The sequence below is a fragment of the Centruroides sculpturatus genome, unplaced genomic scaffold (assembly GCF_000671375.1).
Source record: "Centruroides sculpturatus isolate CEXI.00-Female unplaced genomic scaffold, Cexi_2.0 scaffold117, whole genome shotgun sequence".
NCBI lineage: Eukaryota > Metazoa > Arthropoda > Arachnida > Scorpiones > Buthidae > Centruroides > Centruroides sculpturatus.
Genome location: NW_019384308.1, coordinates 525,923 through 551,620, shown reverse-complemented (window position 1 = coordinate 551,620; position 25,698 = coordinate 525,923). Strand labels below are relative to the sequence as shown.

General features: G+C 34.4%; 1 long non-coding RNA gene across 1 annotated transcript in view; it reads left to right on the top strand.

Annotated features, from left to right (window-relative positions):
* The first annotated feature begins 799 nt into the window (after nucleotides 1-799).
* The window catches only part of LOC111620242, a 106,230-nt gene continuing 81,331 nt past the window's right edge, over nucleotides 800-25,698 (top strand). Inside the window, exons 1-2 of the long non-coding RNA XR_002755889.1 lie at nucleotides 800-2,952; nucleotides 22,312-22,369. This is a non-coding gene — a long non-coding RNA (uncharacterized LOC111620242). The remainder of the gene's footprint in view (nucleotides 2,953-22,311; nucleotides 22,370-25,698) is intronic.

The following is a 25,698-nucleotide window of genomic DNA, read 5'->3' as shown; positions in this document are numbered from 1 at the left end:
ATACATTAAAGTTTATTCTACTTTCTCAGAAATACTTCACTTTTTACTTTCTAAGACGGAAATTACGGACAGGACTTCAAATCTCATCGATTGTTTTTTAGTCGTCGCTTTCTTTTTTACATTACACAACACAATTACAGGAAAACATCATTGGGCAGATGTTCCGTAGAGAAACATGTTTACACTGCTAAAGCTAGAATCGAACGACATCCGGTCTCTGTTCTTTCGAATCACGTGACGCTCCGTTTCGTCCGTTGTTACGTTTATTACGTCTCCATAGATGGATGTAATGCGATATCTACAAGCAAATCTGTATAAAGTGCATCGGTATTTACGAAGAATCCACGAAGTTGTACGATTATTCGGAATTTAATCGACGAAGGAATCGAATGTTTCGAAAATAATTCCTCACACAGAAATAATTTAGTTATAAACTTAGTCGTCGTTGTGTTTCTGTATGTACCATACAAAGGGAACGTGTTACATAGGTACACAACATACCGAGTAAAAGTGTCATATTAAAATAGATAACAGCAGAAACTGTTGAGTTATCTAACAGTTTTGTATGTTAATACCTTATTGGCTTCTACGTGTTGCATGTGATGTGAAAAGAGAATATAAGTTAATTTTGCCAGATCTTTACCATGTTATTTACAGACGTTTCANTGTTGTACGAGTCACTTAGATTTTACAAATACGTGAGCCGTTCTCAGCCCGGCACACGTATTTGTAAAATCTAAGTGACTCGTACAACATGGAATTCATATAAAACGGAAAAATCAACAGTATTATAGGGGGGTCGACTGTATAATTTTTCCATATTCTTTACCATGTTATTTACAGAAGACGTTTCACACTTCCTTCCAATTCTTGGCATCTTAGAATCTCGAAATTTCTCAAAAATTCCAGGTCATTATCGGATTATTATCACAGAAACAGTTGAATTTATCTTAAGTTTACTAAGTTTTTTTCCAATATGGTGTGTACTATCATATAAATGATGAATGCTTTTTAACACACTGTATAATGTATAGCGTTTACAAAGGGGAAGATCTGTTCAAAAGAAGTTATTTGAATATACGTTAATAACAGAGGAATGTACGGGATCTTGAATAGTGTTTAGCGTTTCGACAGACGGATGCGATAAAGGTCTTTGTTTGTCAGAAGCTAGCAAACTACTGTGCATTGTATTGTGTAAATGTATATTGTGTCATGCATTATGCTCATGTATACGTGCCGTGTAGTGTGTGTGCTACATTGCGCACAAATACATACACCGTAGTATGTATCTTACGGTCGCATATGTTTATAAACACGAGTGTGTGTGTGTGTATGTCTATGTGTATATTCTAAGCTCGTGTTACTCGTGGGCTTTGTGCGCCGTCTGTACAGGGAAGGAGAAAATTACAGCATATGTAAAATTAATGAGAAAATAATAAAATATTACCGTGACAGTAATAATCGTTATGTAAAAACGCAGCAAAGAAAAATGAAGTTGTGAAACGACAGTTTGTCGAGGGGATTACAACATCTAAAAGGAAAAAAAAAATGTGCCCCTGTTTAGCTACTTTCGAATAATCTTCGACGTTGGAAAAGCTCTGCAAACTGTTTTAAAAAGTTTTCCTTTGCAAATGGGAGTCGAAAGATTGACATTATAATTACTTTCTCTCTTCTTTTTTCCCCCCACTCTCTCTATTTAATGTTTTCCTTTTCAAGGATTATTTCAGAACGGATTAATTCTATTTATAACTCAAAATAAATAATAGATTAAGTGAGATAGAAGCGTTATATAGGCCTAAATATATATATAAAGAAAATGGTGACAGAAAATTGAATTTTAAAATATAAAAACTTGTAGAAAACTGGATGGAATTTTACAATTTTTTTTTGACTTTTTGATAAGCGAAAAATGCGGTTTCCACTGGAAATTCTTGTGAAAATATTTACCATAACAAGCGTGTGTTCGTCCTTATTACGTTCACATACATCCTCTTTAACACATTACATTTTTTTTTTTTATAATATTTACGGAGCCGGATATTGGAAGTATGTAAGAAACGAAAATTTTCGCAAGCATCCGAGTATCTTAGGCGTGTTTTTATTATATTTACATTTAAACGTAGTTGTTAGGTGTAATTAGCGACGACGATAACAATGGTTTCTGCGACGTTTTATGCGTGTTTTTAATTCAGAATCGGAGGGGGGGGCGAGCCGTAAAGATATCGAATCGGTCGACGGAGCATCGCAATGCGTGCAGCGTCCTTCGCGAGCCCCATTATTCCATTAAAGCACCTGTTGTGCCTGCATACTTTTCCTGTGTGACATCGATGACCAAACAGAGGAGCGCGAGAGACAGAGAGGGAGAAGCGGCCGTCCCGCAAAAAATCCATCCAGGATTAGTTCCCGTTGGTATTTAGTGCGTGGAATGTAATCTGCCGTTAGTCAGTGTGTGACGTCGTTTCCGAGATCGACCCCCCCTCTTCTTGTTTCGTCGTTCTAACCAACCTAGTTGTGATTTAGTTGTGTGTTTTCGGCGGATGCCAGTGTTGCCAGCCGCGCAGCACCCGGGGATGGACTACGTTCTAGCGAGTGCGTCGGTTTGATGACGACTACGACGGGATGGATTTAACCGGCTTCTGCCGTCACGTGATCGCGTCCAGATGACCGTCGTTACATAACAAAAGCGCCTGCACTTGGTAACTTCCTGTGTTTAAAGCCTGCCACTCCCCCATCACCGCCAGGAGGAATTTAGTCGCCGACAATGACAACCGAATTAATTCGTTTATGCGGTGTCGGATATTCGCTCTCCTGTTAAGTGTCTAGTTACACAGATGCCACTGGATGTAGTTGCACCCCGATCGATACGCAATTAAAAAAGTAAATAATAAAAAGTGTATATAATATATATATATATATATACATACAATCCCAACCTCCGCACGAAGTACACAAGTAAGTAGAATTTCTGTTGTTTAGCGATATTGCTAACATCTTAATCTAATGTTTAGAAAGGGATAAGATAGTAGTGACACGTTAGAGCTTATAATTAACGACTGGCGTGTGCTCGTAACAATTGATACAACGCGCGAACACCGTACACGTGTACAAAAAACAATACACGAATACTTTCGGGACTATAAACGGGCTCTATATCACTCGAGTGATAACATCCGCCTCTTCGTCTGGGATACGACAACTTTGGTGCGTTTTTTTCCACCCCATTCCAGTCGTACGATCCGCAGTTGGCGTGCCGAAAACTTAAACAAACACGTCGCTCGGTTATGTAAATTAACATCTGTTCCTCAAACGAGGGAAACGTAACGTCAAGCGGCTCGTGTTTGGATGAGTCGAAAGTTTTGAAACATGTTTTTCCAAAAGTTTGCAGATGTTTTGTATATTTTATTATTGTTGCTGCTCGGTAGATCTTCATCCGGGGGAGGGAACTTTTCTGCGTTTAAACATCGTTAACCACCCGCTGCAACTACTCTATGCTTCTCAGTCAGGAAGGTGGTATCCGGACAAGTCCTTCTTAATTTGTGACGGAGTTTTTAACTTCTAGTCTTGTTTTCCGACGGGGTTTTTAAACCGGCACCTGCTATTATGCTTGGGAAATTGACGTTTCTTGCCATTAATTCTATTCATCTGGTTGTTTACTTTTATTAAAAGAAGCGCTCTTGATGAAGTCCCTTTCGGTTTGCCCACATTTATTGCTCGTTTGGTAGCTTGTTTTGTTAGGTACGCGGGTTTTTGAGCGTGTGCCCGTGAGAATACTTTTCAAAAGTTTTTCCGTTTAGATGCAAATAAAACGTAATTTAAGGTTTTTCACTCGACGTTTGTTTCTTTTTACAATGGCTTTTTTTGTGTAATTTTTCAAAGAATTAATTACACGATTAATCGTTTCAAAGATCTAAACTGGGTTCGAGAAGTTGGAAGCATTGTGTAATTTACTTGAAGCAGTTAATGATTAGATGCTACACGAAGAAGAAGAAAACTTACCATCCAAGGTAAATTGTTAAATTTTTAGGGTATTTTTCCGTATGTTCTACGTCTCTCTTGTTTCCTTAAAGTCTTGCATGCGTTATTATATAAGGTTTCGTCCCTTTAACACCTCGTTAAAGCGTTAATATATTTATGCTTTCAGTCAACCGAATTGTCGGCTTTGCTCGTAGTTTCAATTTCTTCCAGCGTAATGACGAAGTTCTACTTGTGTAATTAGTTTTTTTTTGACGTAATAACGAGGTTTTTTTAATGTTCGTTACGTTAAATCGCGTTTTCAATAGGCGTCACCATCGAACATTTGAATAATCCCCCCTTTTTAAGACAGGTTTATGCCAAATGATTGATCGCACGGATTTCAGTTTCCGTGATGAAATCAAATTATCTTATTGGGAAATATCCACATCGGCCTTTGCTTTTAACTGTTTGTATGGATCTTCATCTGGAAATAAGACTAATAATAATAATAATACTCTGCATGCATCGAGTTTCGGGTGAGTGCATGTGATTGCTGGTCTGTATCCTTATCTACGTGCTGTATGAAATGCTCTTTTTTCCCCTTGCCTTACGATGGATTTTTGTAAGGTAATCTATGTGTAAAAAAAGGCATATGGATGCTTGAATATCTCTTTAGGATTTACTCTTTGTAAGCTGAAGTTTTCGTAAAATCGAGGTTTTGTTATAAAGTAGTCTACTACTACTATAAGTCTGTCTCAGTTTATCAGTGTTTAATCAGGAAAAGTTCGGGAATGAATTGCGTTGTATGCGGGTAAATGGGTTTGATTTTTTCCTCCGTTGTGATTATATAGAAGGGAGAAGTTAAATAAGGGTGTTTAATATATAACGTTTCTTTAACAAAGGAGATTTTCATCACGCTAAATTGTAGGATGCACGCTATTTAGTAATTGGCCTATTGGAATCGCTTTAAAAAAATTATGGCTGTTCCAGTAAGAGACGAATACCGAAATTTATAGAGTTTCGCGAATTGCTTAGCGTTATAACGAAGTTTTGTTTGTGATTTAACTAAATCGTTTTTCTTTTTTACCTTTAATAAGAAATATTTTTTCTGTATGATCTATTTCGTTTGTAACAACCGATGCGATTTCGCTTACAGATTGGTAGCGCAATAACGAGGTTTCGCTTTAAGTACGTCGTTTATAGAGTAAGAAACGAAGTTATTTTTCCTTATTAGTGTTATTTCAGCGTAGCTTTTATTTATAGCGTAATAACGCCGAAACCTCGCTTTTACAGCGAGTCTAAAAAGTGAACTGATTCATATTTTTTTTTTTTTTTAGAAAACTGATGAACTCGATACGACTTTTAAAACGCAACAGCGAGGTAACACTCGTTGTTGCGCTTCGAAAATCGATTATTTTCAAGGCATGTTATTAGTTTTTTTATATATTTTTTTTATTGATATAAACGGGGTTTAATCGAGATCGCATTCATTAAGGTCGTATCGATCGGGTCGAGTTTAATCTTCTCTCTTTGATACAAAGTTTAAGAGTTAATCAATTCTGAAAGGAAACAATAAATATTTTATTACACACTCTCGAAACTTTCTTGTAATTTCAACTGATATAGGGCCTATATTTCGTATATATAGGCCTATATATATATATATATATATATCTTTGCTTTAACAACCAAATTAATTTGCTTGATAAAAAAAAAAACACTAGAAATTTGCAACAGGTTGGCAATCTGTAACAGAGCACCAATGGCACATTGCATGTAAGCTACAGACACTGGAGATGTGTTGCAGGATCATGTCAAGCATTTCGCTGTTGTAAGAATTTTCTAACTCGTTTTAACTGCCAGTTAATTAAAGCTTAAGCTCCGAATCATAGACTTTAATTAGACATATACTAAACAGGGTCTTGGAAACTGAACATTTAGGAATTGTTTTATGCCACGGACAACCCGGTCCTTCCTGTTTTCGTAATGGTTAGAAATTATTAGCTATCCTATTATAACTTTTATCTCGTACTCGTTAGATCGCATCTGGGATTCTTTATTCTGCTTTTTTAATTGTTTGTTTTTTTTTAAAAAGAAAAACACTTTACCGACTCGTTAAGAGATGTGCATTCGACCTCCTAATTCTGGAATTTTTGATTCGTTTACTCGATTGGAACGTATGTATTTATATATACATAAATATGTATTTTTGCTAGCTGGAAACGTGATAAGAATTCCAATCTGAAGTACCTAGAAAATTATTATTATTTTTTTTTTTTGCTCTAATTAGAAATTATTAATTAGTCGTAAAGTTTCGCTGTTGTGTAAGGATACGTATCGACTTTTAAAGTAACATTTTATGGCTTCGGATTGCATTAGCAATCTCATAAATGCAGATTAACCTTCTCTAAACACCTTGAACTATACTACGAATGAATTTTCACGTGTTTAAGAATTGTTAACTAAAAGCACAGCTCATGTGCGACTTAACTAAGTTTCTGATTCGTTATTGCTGTTGTAGTGATGCTAAACAAAAGCACGCCGGCCACTATTATTAGTCTGTAATCTTCCTTCAGTACTTCGGTACAGGATTTGACCTTAACAGCCTGTACGTCAGAGTTTATTAGAAGCTAGCTCCTGCTCTGCTACAACGATTTTTAATTTTTTTTTTTTTTTTCGGAGGGGGACGATTTCTTTGTGTTGCAAGGTTACTTAACACATGCCTGCGTATTATAAGCTTGTGTTTTAAGTACTAGAAGCGTAGTTAGTAGTTTTTTTTTTTTAATCTGTGTGAGTAACATACATAGAGAGTTGCAGTAACTAATTACTAAATCGAGATTTAACATGAACTCATGAGAAATGGTAGATAAAAATGCCTTTCCTACCGCAAAACTTTAATTCGGTTTTATGAAACGGCATATTTTTAGTGTTACGTAATACATTTTAAACGTGGAAAACTCGTAAATTATGTTCTTGTGCGTGAAAGGTTATAAAAAATGGGGCTTGCCCGCTTGTAAGTTTAATTAGCATATACGTGGATGCTTACAAACACGTGTCTTTCTTGTGTTGCTCACAGAGCTTTTGATGTTCGGTTGTAATTGTGTGTGTGTGTGTGTGTTTTTTTTAAATGATTTGTATTACTCTGTATCTTAATCGTATTTAAACACATACACGTCTATTGTACCTGACTCGTTCGTCTGTGTCGGATTAATTAATATCTGCAACGCACAGAATTTGTATTAAGAATTATTTAATGCGATTAACGAGTATGCTGAGCAAGTTTTTGCTGTGTTTGTGTATCAATATAGATATACATTATTTATAATGTAGAGGCCTGAAGATTGAGGGACGTACTGCACACCCGATACAGGAATACGCGTGATAATACATGAAAGTGATTACAAGATGGTTCGAAAGTCAGTTAACCATGTTTTATGTTGACGGAATATAACGATTGTTTTAATAATGAAGCTCCTGTTCTTAATAAAATATATTATGGTGCAGTCGTTCTCTCTGGATCGGTTCCTGATTCCAGATAGGTGTGAGTGTAAAATCGTGATCCGAATTTAGAATAAACGAGTTGCCATTTAGTCTTCCTGTTAACTGACTTTTGAATCGTCCTGTATAGCCTATACACACACACTGTATCAGTTTTCCCGTGTTTGTCGTTAATTCCAGTTGTTCTATTAGTCAGAAACAGGAAAATAGAAAACATTTCTCGTTTGTTTGTTATAATATTAAGACTTTGCTCTCAAGGTGCAACACCTACGCTTAATTTTGAATTTTTGTAGACACGAGTAACGCGTTATAGTTTATTGCCGGAAGGAAAGATAAACAAATTAAAACGAAGGCTGCAGAAGTGTTAAATTTGGAACGATCATTATTATTGAAACTAAATTCGATTTGGGGAAAGGCAGATTTTGAGTAATTAGCTCTAGATTTACGAAGAGAGAATCCACTTAATACCACTAGATCAATGATTAATAACGCGTATCGATCGTAACGCATGCTGTTATCGCGTTTCGAAGCGATACCGTAACACATTTTCCCCACTGATTAATGATAAAGAAACGATTTTAAACATAGATTTTTCCCAAATTAACGATGTCGTAATAACGAATATCGTTACGTATTAAACTTGTGTTACTTGATAAAAGCCGTCCCGTTGGTGCTTGCTCCAATTTATATATACTACATTGTTTAGAAATTCAATTATGACGTTACCAACCGATCTAGCACAGCCTATCGATTGATAATGTTTAATTAAATTATCTACTAGTGAAATTATATCGCCACAGAAATGTATTATTATTATTATTTATTTATTTTTTTTGATAACCTTTCCTGTGTATATTCTTCTCTAATCTGTGTAAATCATTGTTGACACAAAATCTTTAACACCGTTACATATTAAAATTGTGTAAATAGGCCTATTGTTATATAGACCGATTCTCTAGTGTGTACGGCAGTAGAATCTGTATCTAATTTAGACGTATCTAACGTGGTTTTAAGTGGTCCCTTAAGGTGTGTCCCGGTGTTGCAATACTTAGCACGAGGTATGAAATTTTAATTCGATTTCCTGGTAACTTAGCCGATGATTAGCGCTTTAAAAATGTAGATAAATATCTCTACAATATTGCCGTTTAGTGTACTGGGTTCGGTTCTATGCCACGTCAAGGTATGAATTATGTAAGTAGTTAATGCCTGAAATTTTTGTTCGAATTCTACTCTCTGTTACTTAATTGTTTGACAGTCTTGGGTTCGGTTCCCTACAGCATATTTAAAGGATCTAAATGACTGGCATAATTTGATTAGCCTAAACTTGTTACAAAATATTTGTTTGCGTTGTTACATCCGACACATACGAAACTATTTCGTAATATTCATACAGACGTTGAACGGTGTTATAAAGTTAGTTTAATGCTGAACAAATTAATTATTATTGTTCAACTTCGATTAAGTGGTTACTCGCAGAATATACAGTTATTTATCTTAATACTTGGACAGAATAGCGATAATGCGAACTGCGATTAGAATGTTTACAACGTAATCTATTATTGATTTAATAAATCATTATTATAAACATAACAGAAGATGTATTGACATCTGAATAGCCGCTCTGTTGTGATATACAGCTTCTTTTATTGGAAGTGGACACAATACACTTCTAGTATTCTACCACGTTGTGTGCTGTACAGATTTCCAAGATTGTAATACTGACAACCCCCACTTTTGGATGTATCGCGAATTTTTGCATACTTCGTCACCACTCTGGCACTTTTTCGACAGAGAACAGCTCTCAATACGCGTGGAAAATTCCAAAAAAAAAACAGACACGTCAAGATAGATGATTACACTCTCCTCTTTGACCCTCTTCTACCCTGTCGTACATTTTCCTCCCGTCTTTCTCTTCCCCCCTTGATAGCGAAGTCGAAACTCGCGTGCCAAAGCGGGGTGGGAGGCGTCACGCAGCAATTTCAACCACTTCAGAACCACTAAAATCACGCACGACGACGACCCTCTTCCTGGCGTTTGTATACACTGCTTATTAATGTTTAAACAAACTTTCATCCACCTGAAATATTAACCGAGTGCGTATAATTACTTCTCCCCCCCGAACTCCGCTACACCACGACGATGAATAATTAATCGCAATTAATATGAAAGTGGTCGGTATCGATGTTAGTGGATTAGGATGCCACCCGAATGAGTTTTAACATATATTAGGACAGGAAGGTAAGATTATACATACGAACAGCTGGACGTGGACCAGCTGGTGTTTCGAAAAAGAAAAAAAAAATTAAATTAAGTCAGAAAAAAAGTACAATGAGCAGGTGGGATTCACTTCGCGTGCTTCTACAGACCGTACTGTCGTGAATACTTTAATTTCACAACTTAAACAATTACTTTTTTATACATATATATATAATTTTTAAAGTGGAAAATAGTCTTTCCGTTATTAATTGTTTTTTTTAATTATTTTTTTTTTCAGTGTCGAAGTATTAACAAGTGATTTCTGATGGGTCTGAGCCAATGTAGCAGTCGACAAGGTATTGTGTTTTCACTTCCTACTTAGTTGTTAGTTCGGAAATAAAGAAATAAAATTTAAAAAAAAAAGAGTATTTAACTTTTTCCGGCGGAAAATACACCCCCTTCCGCAGTTTTGTTAAGTAAAATTAAAAAAAATAATAAAAATTACAGTTATGTTTGCGTTTTTTGGTACCGTTTGGTATGGAAGAATCAAGAAAGATGCCCACATTTTCTGGTTAAAAATGTCTATTTTTAGCATTTCTATATAATTTTTAAATATTTAAAACTCTTCTTTTTTTTTACCAAACTCATTAAAATAATGATTTTTTAACCCAACAAGTGTTTTTTTCTTTAATTATACAAATTCGTTTCATCTGCATAACTTATTCAAATGAACTATCTCCATACATGAAACTAATTTCTATACAGTATAATGATTTCCCTTCAGTTATGACTAAGTTTTATATGCAGATTTTTTGTATAATTTTGAAAAGTTTATTGTAGAATCAACAGAAAAATCGTCATGAATCCATTTCGCTATCACGATTCTTTCGGGATTGATTTTGTTGATATGTTGATTTGGTAAATAACACGAAACGTCAGCTCAGCTTTCTTGTATATTTTAAGCTGTTTTTTTTTTTAAATGCAGATTTCATTTTTCACATTTGCTCCAGAATTCATTAAAGCGAATCTTTTAATAAAGTGAAAAAAAAAACATTTTATGAATTAAAGACGTATTTTAATCAACTTTATTTACGTTCACTTGAACGCAAATATCTTTACAACGTGTTCTTAGTTCTTGTAACATTTTAATGAAGTTTTACTCAGTTTTTTTTCTTAAATTTCTTTCTTTTAAATCGAATGAAATAATGTTTTTATGTTGCAAAATCTCATTTTTAACTCGTCATCCATCCTACAGATCTCTCGGTTCCAATACGAGATATGCCTACTTTACTCCTTAATTTCTTCTGAATTAATTTACATAATATCTGTACGACTTTCTGCGTACACTTCTTCTACGGTTTCGATTAATTTCTCATGCAGATTGATGTTTTATTTTACAATTTCTTTACATTTTCTCCTCGGGAAATTCTATTCTCGGTAACGATTTCGATGCCGTTCTTCAAAACCTTCGGGTGTGTTGCTGGCACCGGAAACAACTTTAATATAAATTTTAGTCATTCTTTGACCTTTTCTGAATCGAAAAATGCTCGATAATCGAGAGTTTAAACATTTTTGGAAACCGTTTCCATACCAAAATGACGTTACCTAAACCGCAAAAGTAATTCGTTGATTCGATTATACGTTACCCAACCGAATCGATAACTAGCAGGTTTCTATGGAGCCGTTTGAATTCTTTCTTTTTTTTTTTTTTTTCTTTTTCTTTTTTCGTTTTTCTTACATGGACAAGGAGCCAAACTGAAGTAGTAGATCGTTTTCTAGACGGAACGGTTTATAAGATATCGCTCGTTTGAGTCGACAATGGACTAGATTCCAACACGGCGAGGATATGCGGCATAACAATAGCAGCCCATCGTTTCCTGTTTAATTTCAGCATCCTCTTTGTTAGAAGGTTACAATTGGCAAAGGAACTCGATAAAAATCGAATTTAGTTCATTAATATCCTCCCAATACCCATACGCGTATACAAGATTCTTCTAGGAGGCGTACAGGAAGCTTAAAAATAAGAAATCGTTTTCCCCCTTTCGGTTCGTTTTCTTTCTCGATCGAAAACATAAAAAGAAAAAAATACAATTGTATTTTACTGTTGCTAAGACGAGATCAATCCGATCGACATAAAATAGGTCAGGGGATTGATAAGACGACTGCTACTATTCATTGGATGAGCTTTCTCCGACGATGTCCATCTTCGTGTAGGGTTTAGTCTCGTACAATTTTACGACCCCAGTGTTATTGGCAGTAAACAGCAATTACGTGTCACGTACCGCACGATGGCGACATCTTGACACATAAAACGCTGCGCCCGAATCGTGACTCGAAAGGCTTTTATGTCTAAGTCTTGCCTTCCCCCTTCCAGTAAAAATGCGCTTTGCCAGAATGGCCGTTACCAGTTTACGACAGAAGTTTTCGTATGTTTACAGAAAGAAGAAAGGGGAGGAAGAAAAAAAAAATATATATATATATATAAATTTCATAAACGGAACAACGGATCTGGACGATAATAAACCATTCCATTCGTTCGCCACTCCAGATCAGTTTCCAAGCTGCACTAATGATCCATTATTGTAAGATGCCATTAAAGGCGAATCATTTAACCAATCCAAGAGAATTTCTTGTAACCAGGAAAAGTCGAGTCCAAAATAAAATGTAAAAAAAAACAACAAAATAGTTTTAATTCCTCTTTAGAACGGGATTTTTACCGTCTTGACTGCTTCCACGTCATCCAGAATCTGGGCTACTAGGATCCAAGGTTACTGAATTATAGGTTAAATTTTGTCCGAGTAATTAATACTGATTTTTCGTATTGTGGAAAGAAAAAGTTGCTTCAATTAGCGTTATAAATTCTTTTTTTTAAAAATAAAAATTCCTAAATATCTTCCATTATTAAAAGAATTTTTAAAGTTTGGCTTTATAAAAGTTGTCCTCCTCCCTTTTTTTTCATCGGGGAAAAATCTTAATGCTATTTTAATAAAGGATTTTAAAGAATTCCGAGTTTCTCTTAAGCTCTTTATGGAAGGATTTTAATGGTCTTTTAATAGGAAATTTCATTTTTTTTTTAAATTAAAATTAACGTTTTAACGATGAATTTTTAATGGTATTTTTAATGCCATCTTAATGAAATTTTCTAGAAAATACAGGTTTCATTTCTAGGATTTTAGTAACTTATAAAATAAATTTTTAGTTTCAAGATAGTAATTACTTTTTAAGGCAAGGATTTTAATTGCGGTCTTAACAATATTTATTTAAGAACATTTTAATAATTAGAAAAAAAATAAGAAGAAGAAGAAGAATTTTCATGAAGTAAACTTCATAAAAATTTTATTTTTTTCCAATTAAGGAATTTTAACGGCGCCATTTGTAATATATAAGTACTTCGCCGAATTTTTTTATTTTTTGTTATTACTTTAACGAAAAGTTTAAGAGTAGAAATTGTTTGCAAGTGCAAATAATAGAAATCAGCCAGTTATTAACGATATCGTGGGATTTGCAAAGGATATCGCTGATTGCATCGTTATCATAGAATTGGGTGTTGTGAACGTAGTTGCGTTACAACATTACTCTTGTGTCAATAATTGGATAGTGGAGTGTCTCTTCAATATTTTCAAAGCTGCTCGATTGTCTCGATTCCTTTTTATTTTCATTATTATTCTAACGATCCAGCATGAAAAGAGGATTCGACATTTCAATAAGTAAATGCGGATGTAATCGACAAATCTTCGCAAATTGGGAATTTTTTTTTTAAATATTTTTTTAATGGTTTTCGCGTCTTGGATTTCTCGTTAGGATTTCCAGGATTCGTGACTCTACTTATTTGTTTATTTTATTATTTTCTTACTTGGTGGATTTTTAGACTGAATGCTTCACTGGTTATTATCTGTCTTCACTCGGAACAAGTTTAGTCTGACAGAATCTTCATTTACATCCCGATAAAATTACTTCTCGAGATTTTCTGAGTCGTGTGATGTATATTGTGTCGTCACGAGACCTCTCTTCCTTTCTTCCACCCCCTTTTTTTAAAGGTTTATTACTGTAGTAACCGATGCAGAATCCCGGATGTGTGTATGTAATTCGAGAGAATGTGTTTGAAAAAAAATTAGGCAGCGGCATTAATTAGGCCACGTTTCACGAGCGTAATTAAAGTGTAATAAGTCGTTAAAAAAATGGAGTTTAGCAGAAACAAATCTGTTGTGTGACTCGACGGCGAACCATTTTTACAAGTACATCTGCTTTTCACGTATACCAATTGGACTCATTGTTCCAAAAGTCACGTAACAGTCGGTACGCGTGACGTCTGTCGTCACATGATTTCCTGTTACGAGTCTATAATCCGAGCTCCACTCTTTAGCTTGGCTTTCTTAGAACGAGCCCTTATCTGAAAATGGAATTTTGTGGTTTGGAGTTAACTTAAACGTTATTTTTTTAATTTTTTTTTGTATTTTAATCGGTTTCTTATATGTGTCAAGGTACATAATGGCACAATTGCAACATCCTATTTCTTTCTTTAACTTTCCAATTTGGATAATTAGTTAAGCTTTAGAGTTCTAGACAATGGAAAGTTATCAAATTTTTACACTCGATCGATTGGGCTCTTAAATATAGAAAAAAAAGAAAGAAAAGAAATTAAGTTTTTCGTCGGCCAGGAAATTTGTTCGATTAAATAAATCCTTTTTCTTTAAAGTGCTTTCTGTGGGAAAAATCTATATCTGAGATGATTTGAATGGAATTCGCGGAGTGTGTACATTGTTTCGAATAAAATAACGCGTTCGAGAACAGGTTACTCCAGTTTTGACATAGACCATGTGGGTAATTAGTGTCTATAGGGGACGAAATCCCGCATCATTAGCTACACTTTGGTGTCATTCTCACGCGAGAATCAGATAGTAACAAATTAAACTTTTTAATTGAAGTTTTTCCTCCTCTGAAATTATCAAAAAAAGCAGAAGAAGAAGAAGAAGAAGAAAAAGCTGGTTATACCGAAAAAAAAGGGACCAGACGAATGAGGAAAACGTACTTTTATTAAACGGATGCTTTTTTTCGATGGTGAATGAGTCCGTGTGTCTGCCCCCTTTTAAAAACAAGTTGCGCACAACGACTCAGCAATTTTCTTCGTTCAAAATTCAAATAGTAAATTTTTTAACGTTGTTTCTTTTTTTTTAAATAAAAAGATTGTTTTATACAAAGAAAATGTTGTAATGAATCGATTATCTGCGTTAGAATTTCTGTAAGTTTTAACGAAATCCTTCATGTTACTAAACAATGCATTCATGCATTGGTGCAATCTATTGTCAATTTCGAGCTATAAATATATATTTTATTGTATTTTTTTAAAACAGTTTATGTTTTCGTATCCTTTTAAGCCATTGATTTGTAGTGCTTAAACACTAACCTGTTCATGTCATGGATTGCTATTTTTAACATGGCTTGAGGGAAGGACAATTACAGTAAACTAAATACACATTTATGAAATGTGTAGGCCATAGGGTATTATTATTATTATTATTATTTCTTTAAACGAAAATTTTACATTAAATCGAGTGTTGGTGTGCTCTCACCTAGTCGTTTTCTTCATTGAACTCGTTATAACGTATTTAAAGCCTTCATAAAGCAGTTTTGCAATAGATGCGATTTAGAATCAAATTCAATCACTACAAAACAATTGTAACAAAATGAATTGGGAAACTTATCCCCTTGTATAATATAGTGAAAAGCATCGATTTAACGTTTTGAATTTTGTTAAATTTGCAATTCTTTTTTTTATGTACTGGTCTTTGACGTTCAGGCCTTGGATTTGTAATGCTCAAAATCACGAAAAGCTTTTGTTTAATATCAAAATGTCACGTTTTAATTCCGCTTAAATCAATTTTAATAGATAAAATAATCATTAGAACGTTAATTGCGAAAAATGTAGAGAGATTGCAAAACGTTAAATCGAGACCCAATTGAGTTAAATAAATCTGTTACTTAAAAGTAAAATGGTGTTTTAATATCGTTACTTATCGATTTTTAAAACTCCTCTTCTACATATACAACACTTGAACCTCGATGTAACGTTTTTAAAGTGCGTAAAAATAATTCAAAACACTTAAGGAACATAAAAAAATGTAATTAAATTGAACACATTAAGAGTGAGGTATGTAGTCCACGCCTCGTGTTTATTTTTTCAATGGCATTTTTATGTTGAACGTAACTCGATTTAGCATTTTACTTTCTTTTTTTTTTTAAAATAAATGTGTGCATATTTTCATTCTCTTATTAATATTTTATAATTAGAAAACGAGGTCGTAAGTTGTAAAGTAATTAATTTAGCAGAATCTCTGACAGTGATTAGTTACGATTGCTCTTTCGGTAACATAATATTATTTGTTCTGCATAAACTCGGGAGGGATTTCGATTGGGGTTAAGAGGCCATTTAACTGTAACAGTTATGCGATAAGGGAAGAGGCACGTGACGTAATATCCCCATCGATACGAAAAATCCCGAACGCTCCGTATCCATGGCTCTGATGCTCCTTCCTGTTGCTATCGATTATTTTCCTGTTTTTTCGTGCGATTTTTCGATTCGAGAAAAGTTATAAGTTAATTACGCGACAGGGGAGGGAAGGATAAAAAGGAAGATAGCCATCGNACAAACTATAAGTACAGAGATAATGAGCTTTCTAATTAAATAAAAAAAAGTAATCAGTTTTATTGTTTTAATTGCTTTCTTGATTAAAAAAGTTGTACAAACAGTTTTTTTTAACTTGAGTAATTTAGGGTCGGAAATTTAAAATTAAGCACACGTTTATTCGAAAGTACCTAGAAAATTATTATTATTTTTTTTTTTGCTCTAATTAGAAATTATTAATTAGTCGTAAAGTTTCGCTGTTGTGTAAGGATACGTATCGACTTTTGAAGTAACATTTTATGGCTTCGGATTGCATTAGCAATCTCATAAATGCAGATTAACCTTCTCTAAACACCTTGAACTATACTACGAATGAATTTTCACGTGTTTAAGAATTGTTAACTAAAAGCACAGCTCATGTGCGATTTAACTAAGTTTCTGATTCGTTATTGCTGTTGTAGTGGTGCTAAACAAAAGCACGCCGGCCACTATTATTAGTCTGTAATCTTCCTTCAGTACTTCGGTACAGGATTTGACCTTAACAGCCTGTACGTCAGAGTTTATTAGAAGCTAGCTCCTGCTCTGCTACAACGATTTTTAATCATTTTTTTTTTTTTTTTCGGAGGGGGACGATTTCTTTGTGTTGCAAGGTTACTTAACACATGCCTGCGTATTATAAGCTTGTGTTTTAAGTACTAGAAGCGTAGTTAGTAGTGTTTTTTTTTTAATCTGTGTGAGTAACATACATAGAGAGTTGCAGTAACTAATTACTAAATCGAGATTTAACATGAACTCATGAGAAATGGTAGATAAAAATGCCTTTCCTACCGCAAAACTTTAATTCGGTTTTATGAAACGGCATATTTTTAGTGTTACGTAATACATTTTAAACGTGGAAAACTCGTAAATTATGTTCTTGTGCGTGAAAGGTTATAAAAAATGGGGCTTGCCCGCTTGTAAGTTTAATTAGCATATACGTGGATGCTTACAAACACGTGTCTTTCTTGTGTTGCTCACAGAGCTTTTGATGTTCGGTTGTAATTGTGTGTGTGTGTGTGTGTGTGTGTGTTTTTAAATGATTTGTATTACTCTGTATCTTAATCGTATTTAAACACATACACGTCTATTGTACCTGACTCGTTCGTCTGTGTCGGATTAATTAATATCTGCAACGCACAGAATTTGTATTAAGAATTATTTAATGCGATTAACGAGTATGCTGAGCAAGTTTTTGCTGTGTTTGTGTATCAATATAGATATACATTATTTATAATGTAGAGGCCTGAAGATTGAGGGACGTACTGCACACCCGATACAGGAATACGCGTGATAATACATGAAAGTGATTACAAGATGGTTCGAAAGTCAGTTAACCATGTTTTATGTTGACGGAATATAACGATTGTTTTAATAATGAAGCTCCTGTTCTTAATAAAATATATTATGGTGCAGTCGTTCTCTCTGGATCGGTTCCTGATTCCAGATAGGTGTGAGTGTAAAATCGTGATCCGAATTTAGAATAAACGAGTTGCCATTTAGTCTTCCTGTTAACTGACTTTTGAATCGTCCTGTATAGCCTATACACACACACTGTATCAGTTTTCCCGTGTTTGTCGTTAATTCCAGTTGTTCTATTAGTCAGAAACAGGAAAATAGAAAACATTTCTCGTTTGTTTGTTATAATATTAAGACTTTGCTCTCAAGGTGCAACACCTACGCTTAATTTTGAATTTTTGTAGACACGAGTAACGCGTTATAGTTTATTGCCGGAAGGAAAGATAAACAAATTAAAACGAAGGCTGCAGAAGTGTTAAATTTGGAACGATCATTATTATTGAAACTAAATTCGATTTGGGGAAAGGCAGATTTTGAGTAATTAGCTCTAGATTTACGAAGAGAGAATCCACTTAATACCACTAGATCAATGATTAATAACGCGTATCGATCGTAACGCATGCTGTTATCGCGTTTCGAAGCGATACCGTAACACATTTTCCCCACTGATTAATGATAAAGAAACGATTTTAAACATAGATTTTTCCCAAATTAACGATGTCGTAATAACGAATATCGTTACGTATTAAACTTGTGTTACTTGATAAAAGCCGTCCCGTTGGTGCTTGCTCCAATTTATATATACTACATTGTTTAGAAATTCAATTATGACGTTACCAACCGATCTAGCACAGCCTATCGATTGATAATGTTTAATTAAATTATCTACTAGTGAAATTATATCGCCACAGAAATGTATTATTATTATTATTATTTTTTTTTTTTTTGATAACCTTTCCTGTGTATATTCTTCTCTAATCTGTGTAAATCATTGTTGACACAAAATCTTTAACACCGTTACATATTAAAATTGTGTAAATAGGCCTATTGTTATATAGACCGATTCTCTAGTGTGTACGGCAGTAGAATCTGTATCTAATTTAGACGTATCTAACGTGGTTTTAAGTGGTCCCTTAAGGTGTGTCCCGGTGTTGCAATACTTAGCACGAGGTATGAAATTTTAATTCGATTTCCTGGTAACTTAGCCGATGATTAGCGCTTTAAAAATGTAGATAAATATCTCTACAATATTGCCGTTTAGTGTACTGGGTTCGGTTCTATGCCACGTCAAGGTATGAATTATGTAAGTAGTTAATGCCTGAAATTTTTGTTCGAATTCTACTCTCTGTTACTTAATTGTTTGACAGTCTTGGGTTCGGTTCCCTACAGCATATTTAAAGGATCTAAATGACTGGCATAATTTGATTAGCCTAAACTTGTTACAAAATATTTGTTTGCGTTGTTACATCCGACACATACGAAACTATTTCGTAATATTCATACAGACGTTGAACGGTGTTATAAAGTTAGTTTAATGCTGAACAAATTAATTATTATTGTTCAACTTCGATTAAGTGGTTACTCGCAGAATATACAGTTATTTATCTTAATACTTGGACAGAATAGCGATAATGCGAACTGCGATTAGAATGTTTACAACGTAATCTATTATTGATTTAATAAATCATTATTATAAACATAACAGAAGATGTATTGACATCTGAATAGCCGCTCTGTTGTGATATACAGCTTCTTTTATTGGAAGTGGACACAATACACTTCTAGTATTCTACCACGTTGTGTGCTGTACAGATTTCCAAGATTGTAATACTGACAACCCCCACTTTTGGATGTATCGCGAATTTTTGCATACTTCGTCACCACTCTGGCACTTTTTCGACAGAGAACAGCTCTCAATACGCGTGGAAAATTCCAAAAAAAAAACAGACACGTCAAGATAGATGATTACACTCTCCTCTTTGACCCTCTTCTACCCTGTCGTACATTTTCCTCCCGTCTTTCTCTTCCCCCCTTGATAGCGAAGTCGAAACTCGCGTGCCAAAGCGGGGTGGGAGGCGTCACGCAGCAATTTCAACCACTTCAGAACCACTAAAATCACGCACGACGACGACCCTCTTCCTGGCGTTTGTATACACTGCTTATTAATGTTTAAACAAACTTTCATCCACCTGAAATATTAACCGAGTGCGTATAATTACTTCTCCCCCCCGAACTCCGCTACACCACGACGATGAATAATTAATCGCAATTAATATGAAAGTGGTCGGTATCGATGTTAGTGGATTAGGATGCCACCCGAATGAGTTTTAACATATATTAGGACAGGAAGGTAAGATTATACATACGAACAGCTGGACGTGGACCAGCTGGTGTTTCGAAAAAGAAAAAAAAAATTAAATTAAGTCAGAAAAAAAGTACAATGAGCAGGTGGGATTCACTTCGCGTGCTTCTACAGACCGTACTGTCGTGAATACTTTAATTTCACAACTTAAACAATTACTTTTTTATACATATATATATAATTTTTAAATATTTAAAACTCTTCTTTTTTTTTACCAAACTCATTAAAATAATGATTTTTTAACCCAACAAGTGTTTTTTTCTTTAATTATACAAATTCGTTTCATCTGCATAACTTATTCAAATGAACTATCTCCATACATGAAACTAATTTCTATACAGTATAATGATTTCCCTTCAGTTATGACTAAGTTTTATATGCAGATTTTTTGTATAATTTTGAAAAGTTTATTGTAGAATCAACAGAAAAATCGTCATGAATCCATTTCGCTATCACGATTCTTTCGGGATTGATTTTGTTGATATGTTGATTTGGTAAATAACACGAAACGTCAGCTCAGCTTTCTTGTATATTTTAAGCTGTTTTTTTTTTTAAATGCAGATTTCATTTTTCACATTTGCTCCAGAATTCATTAAAGCGAATCTTTTAATAAAGTGAAAAAAAAAACATTTTATGAATTAAAGACGTATTTTAATCAACTTTATTTACGTTCACTTGAACGCAAATATCTTTACAACGTGTTCTTAGTTCTTGTAACATTTTAATGAAGTTTTACTCAGTTTTTTTTCTTAAATTTCTTTCTTTTAAATCGAATGAAATAATGTTTTTATGTTGCAAAATCTCATTTTTAACTCGTCATCCATCCTACAGATCTCTCGGTTCCAATACGAGATATGCCTACTTTACTCCTTAATTTCTTCTGAATTAATTTACATAATATCTGTACGACTTTCTGCGTACACTTCTTCTACGGTTTCGATTAATTTCTCATGCAGATTGATGTTTTATTTTACAATTTCTTTACATTTTCTCCTCGGGAAATTCTATTCTCGGTAACGATTTCGATGCCGTTCTTCAAAACCTTCGGGTGTGTTGCTGGCACCGGAAACAACTTTAATATAAATTTTAGTCATTCTTTGACCTTTTCTGAATCGAAAAATGCTCGATAATCGAGAGTTTAAACATTTTTGGAAACCGTTTCCATACCAAAATGACGTTACCTAAACCGCAAAAGTAATTCGTTGATTCGATTATACGTTACCCAACCGAATCGATAACTAGCAGGTTTCTATGGAGCCGTTTGAATTCTTTCTTTTTTTTTTTTTTTTCTTTTTCTTTTTTCGTTTTTCTTACATGGACAAGGAGCCAAACTGAAGTAGTAGATCGTTTTCTAGACGGAACGGTTTATAAGATATCGCTCGTTTGAGTCGACAATGGACTAGATTCCAACACGGCGAGGATATGCGGCATAACAATAGCAGCCCATCGTTTCCTGTTTAATTTCAGCATCCTCTTTGTTAGAAGGTTACAATTGGCAAAGGAACTCGATAAAAATCGAATTTAGTTCATTAATATCCTCCCAATACCCATACGCGTATACAAGATTCTTCTAGGAGGCGTACAGGAAGCTTAAAAATAAGAAATCGTTTTCCCCCTTTCGGTTCGTTTTCTTTCTCGATCGAAAACATAAAAAGAAAAAAATACAATTGTATTTTACTGTTGCTAAGACGAGATCAATCCGATCGACATAAAATAGGTCAGGGGATTGATAAGACGACTGCTACTATTCATTGGATGAGCTTTCTCCGACGATGTCCATCTTCGTGTAGGGTTTAGTCTCGTACAATTTTACGACCCCAGTGTTATTGGCAGTAAACAGCAATTACGTGTCACGTACCGCACGATGGCGACATCTTGACACATAAAACGCTGCGCCCGAATCGTGACTCGAAAGGCTTTTATGTCTAAGTCTTGCCTTCCCCCTTCCAGTAAAAATGCGCTTTGCCAGAATGGCCGTTACCAGTTTACGACAGAAGTTTTCGTATGTTTACAGAAAGAAGAAAGGGGAGGAAGAAAAAAAAAATATATATATNATCGAGAGTTTAAACATTTTTGGAAACCGTTTCCATACCAAAATGACGTTACCTAAACCGCAAAAGTAATTCGTTGATTCGATTATACGTTACCCAACCGAATCGATAACTAGCAGGTTTCTATGGAGCCGTTTGAATTCTTTCTTTTTTTTTTTTTTTTTTTTTTTTTTTTTTTTTTTTTTTTTTATTATTTTTTTTTTTTTTTTTTTTTTTTTTTTTTTTTTTTTTTTTTTTTTTTTTTTTTTTTTTTTTTTTTTTTTTTTTAAATTTTTAATTATTTTTTTTTTCAGTGTCGAAGTATTAACAAGTGATTTCTGATGGGTCTGAGCCAATGTAGCAGTCGACAAGGTATTGTGTTTTCACTTCCTACTTAGTTGTTAGTTCGGAAATAAAGAAATAAAATTTAAAAAAAAAAGAGTATTTAACTTTTTCCGGCGGAAAATACACCCCCTTCCGCAGTTTTGTTAAGTAAAATTAAAAAAAATAATAAAAATTACAGTTATGTTTGCGTTTTTTGGTACCGTTTGGTATGGAAGAATCAAGAAAGATGCCCACATTTTCTGGTTAAAAATGTCTATTTTTAGCATTTCTATATAATTTTTAAATATTTAAAACTCTTCTTTTTTTTTACCAAACTCATTAAAATAATGATTTTTTAACCCAACAACAAGTGTTTTTTTCTTTAATTATACAAATTCGTTTCATCTGCATAACTTATTCAAATGAACTATCTCCATACATGAAACTAATTTCTATACATTTTTCCTGTTTTTTCGTGCGATTTTTCGATTCGAGAAAAGTTATAAGTTAATTACGCGACAGGGGAGGGAAGGATAAAAAGGAAGATAGCCATCGTTTTCTACGAAAGACACCTGTTGGAATTCGTTAATGTTTAAAGAGCGGCTTGGCAAGTTTAGTCGTGCTTGTAGGAGTTCCCTACCCACAGTATATTTATGTAACATTGTGACCTAGTTGTCGATGACGTAGGCAGGAAGTGTCCAGTGATGATGGAACAGCCGCGTTACGTCATCTCTTCGGCTGACGTAGAAACAGACATACTGACCTAGTTATCGCAATTCCCCTAAATATCCAAATTGGCTTATGGTGGCATCCTTTGCTTTCGTCACATCTTTCGTGAAGTTTTAATTAATCGCATCGTAACCCGATACCAGCAACTTGACTGGATGTAACGCGCTAAGTTTTTTTTCCTGTTTTTAATTTCGAGCGGCGTGTAACAGTTGTTGTAGTTGTTGGAATACCGAAGAGGAGGGGGGAGAAAACGAGCAGGGAAAAAAAAGATCTTAATAGAGCGGTGCTGCGTTTACTTAACTATCTTCTATCGCTTTGTTGGCAGCGAGTGATACCGATAGTGCTGCCAACATTACATAATGGCGAAGTTTCTTTGACTGCTGACTCAGTACTTTTATCGGGAAACTACTGATACAGTCGTTATGTAGGACGAGGTAGAGATTTTTCTAGTATGTAACACGTTAAGACGTTTATTTATAACATAATTATAATAAAGTACAAATACAAAAATTTAATCAATTTAAGCTTAATTTATTCCTCCGGTTTACCATTTGTGTAAGTGGATTCCCCCCTGCATGAGTTGTTGATTGGGGAGCGACGTTGCTTGTAATTTATTTTCCTTTATGTCGTGTGTAGAACGGATAGGTATGCAGTTGTGTGCATAATGACTCTATGGAATGTCACTATGGTTTCTTTCCTTTTTTTCTTATTCTTTCGTCGTTGATGTATGTTGTTGACTTTTTTTTGTGTGTGCCAATGCGAATATTTTCCCAGTTAAGCGAAATCAACTTGTTATGTAAACATGGCTGTCAAACGCAGAGGTTATGATCCCTTATCTGAGTAGATTTTTTTTTTTATTTCTTGTTTAGATTTTCGACAGTTTTCGTTGTAACGTTGTCGATTATGTGCATGTTTTTTTACGTTTGGCGCTCCGTAAATTTAATCGGTACGTCATCTCGGTCGAGCATTTTTTTTTTCTTACGAAGGTCGAAGTTATCCAGGTTAGGAATTGGAGAAATTCTCGATGGTTTTTCTTTCCTCCTCGACCAAATATCAGTCTTGCAACATGTACCTCCCGTCTACCAACCGAGAGTCATCGGTTTTATAGACATCTATACGCGTCGATCAGATTTCATTACTGCTTAAGAATCTCTTGCAGATGCCACCGTATCGTCGCTCGATCGAAGATTTTCTAAATTTGTATCCTTTCCAGCAGCGTTTAATATCGTAATTGCATTTGTGTGTGTGAGTTTTAATGATTTTCTACTTTTAGTACATTTTTTTTTCCAGTTTGTTGACTGTAATTTAGCAATGGTTTTCGTGAATTTGCGTGTCTGCGTACGTCCGCGTGTTGTTTTGTAACTAGGAAAAATATTCGCTTTTAAATTGAGATACGGAATATTTTCGTTTACTACGACACTCGAACAAGAATATAGGCTAGGTTTTAAACATTTTTACAGCTACTATACTACGTTTTACTGCTTTTCTCCGGCGTAACGCGTCTTTTACGTTTCAAAGCGCTCTTAATCTCCAGTAACGTGTTTAAAAGTATTTTTTAACATTAGATTTTTAACGCATTTATCCAGGCTTATAAGCGGTATTTTTTTTCTTTTTTTGATTGTTTCTCTATTCCTCTAGCTTCCACTGAAGTAATTCAAGCCGCATCTACTGTGGCACCCTCGTATCGCTGCACAGCTAGAGTTTGGTACAATAGTGGGATAATATCCAACGTAAACGACAATAATATTGAAGGTTCGAAGATGGTTATGTATAGTAACGTGTTTGTAAAGCGGCTGGCTTATCGTGCGATTTGATAGCCAGCCAAGGTCGGCGGCCTGGGTAACTGACCGACTTTCAAGGTTACAATGTAGAGGTGTGCGGCGCCAATAGCAGGTGCTGGACTCGCATGCAGTTCCCAGTCTTACTATGAATAAACGCTTTTCTATCTGATACTGGCAAAGAACGGCTGATGTTTATTCGATATTTCGACCGATGACATTCGCCGGTTTTCAACAGAATTCAGAAACCCCACGTGCGACTACAGCACACTCGTGGACCGAACTGGAGGTTTTTAACCTCTCGAACTTCGGTTAGAGGAATACTATCGGGTAGACTATTATGGCTTAATTATAGGTGGCTTACTTCAACGACATATGTTAATCTAACTGTGCACGTTGTGTGTCTGGAGAAAAATACTTTATATAAATATAAATATATTCCCCATATTTTTTTTTTCTCGTTAACTAAATATGGAAGTCTTTCTGGTACTACGTGGACTGTAGCCCACGGGTCATTAAATTGTCCTTTGCAGCGATTATCTTCGAAATAATTGATTTTTTTAGTTTCTTTTGTGGAATATCTTTGGTCTCCACCCCCCTTTTCTTATGTACTGTAATTTTTCATTACGGAACAACAGTAGATTTGGGTTTTTATTGCCTGCTTATCTATAGACTTTTCTCCAGAGAAAAGTCTATAGATAATACCAAAATTAATCGATAAAAAAAAAGAAATTTTTTTTAAATTTTAAGTAAGAGAATTTATTGCTTCATATATATTTTAAAACGTGTATCTATTTTTAAAACTGTAATTATGTTGAAATATTGTTTGCTGTATATACATTATTTAAAATATTTATAATATAATAAATA